At 42.7% G+C, this 1,614-nt stretch overlaps 1 non-coding gene across 1 annotated transcript; it reads left to right on the top strand.

The window, feature by feature from the left end:
• Positions 1 to 648: 648 nt before the first annotated feature.
• Positions 649 to 755, top strand: LOC141722856 (small nucleolar RNA R71). Its single transcript, XR_012575855.1, has one exon. It is a non-coding gene; the product is annotated as a small nucleolar RNA R71 (small nucleolar RNA).
• The last annotated feature ends 859 nt before the right edge of the window (positions 756 to 1,614 follow it).

Raw genomic sequence — 1,614 nt, forward strand, 5'->3', positions numbered from 1 at the left:
TGCCCAATCTGATTTTCCAAGGTCTTGATAGAAATATCTTGACTCTTGCACATAAGCTTCAACTCCTCTAATTCAGATTTTTCATTAGCTTGTTGCAGCTGGGGTTGTTGTCTTGGTGCATACTGCGGTTGCTGAAAACCAGGGGGGTTGTACTGTTTAGCTGGATACTGCTGATAAGGCTGTTGAACCGCATTCTGAGCGTTTCTCCAACTGAAATTAGGATGATTGCGGTTGTTAGGAAGATAGGTGGCTGGCACAGGTTGCTGCAATCACTGGAAGTTGCTCATGAACTGAGCTGATTCACTAAAAATTGCGCACTGATCAGTCTCATGGGCACCAACACAAAGCTCACAGACACTAGTGATTTGACTAACTCCATAATTAGCCAAAGTGTCCACCTTCATTGTCAAAGCCTTAAGTTGGGTAGCGATAGCAGTTGTTGCGTCCAACTCCAGAATTCCTGCTACTTTTCCCTGAGTCAGTCTCTGGGAAGGATTCTGGTACTCATTTACAGCCATCAGTTCAATAAGTTCATAAGCTTCATCGTAGCTCTTAGCCCACAAGGCTCCTCCTGATGCTGCATCAAGCATGGGTTTAAAAGTAGCACCCAATCCATTGTAGAAATAGATGATAATCATCCAATCAGGCATGCCATGGTGTGGGCACTTCCTTAGCATCTCCTTATATCGATCCCAAGCCTCACACAGAGATTCTCCAGTTTGTTGAGCAAACTGAGTAAGAGCATTCCTGATTGCTGCAGTCTTCACCATGGGGAAGAATTTAGTGAGAAACTTTTGAGCAAGATCTTCCCAAGTGGTGATAGACCCTGTTGGTAGAGAATGTAACCAGCACTTAGCTTTGTCCCTCAGAGAGAATGGGACGAGTCGTAGCTTAATAGCATCCTCGGTCACATCGTTGAATTTGAAAGTGTCGCAGATCTCGATGAAATCCCTGATGTACATGTTGGGGTCTTCAGTAGGAGAACCCCCAAACTGAACTGAGTTTTGTATCATCTGAATCGTGCTTGACATGATCTCAAAAGTGTTAGCCCTGATGGCTGGTCTGATGATGCTAAACTGAATGTCATTAATCTTAGGCTTAGAATAGTCCATCAAAGCCTTCAGATTTTCTGCTTGATCACCCATAGCTACTAAAATTGGCTCTTCAACTTTCTCTTCTTCCTCTAACTTCTTTTCTTCCTCAAAAACTTCCCTACGAACTACCACAAGTTCTTCCTCGGCTTTATCCAGTGTTCTCTTATGAGTACGCGAACGCGTATGCATACACCCTCGCTAGAGTGCCCGAAATCAGACAAGGAACAAATAGGTAATAATGTCCGAGTCAATGAACTTTAACGATCACTGATGGAAAGCACATAAACTATAAATTAACACTGCAGTCCCCGATAGCGGCGCCAAAAACTTGTTAGTCGCTAAACACGCGCTAATAATACACGCAAGTATACGAGTTCGCAAGTAGTATAAGATATAAATCAGATTCGTTCCCACAGAGACTGGTTTAGGTTAAGTTCAATTTATGCACCTATGCAACAATGTATGGTTATCGCTCAATGCTAAGACAAATAACAAATCAGGTTTGTTTATAACTAAGAAT

Source organism: Apium graveolens, chromosome 4 (genome assembly GCF_009905375.1).
Source record: "Apium graveolens cultivar Ventura chromosome 4, ASM990537v1, whole genome shotgun sequence".
NCBI lineage: Eukaryota > Viridiplantae > Streptophyta > Magnoliopsida > Apiales > Apiaceae > Apium > Apium graveolens.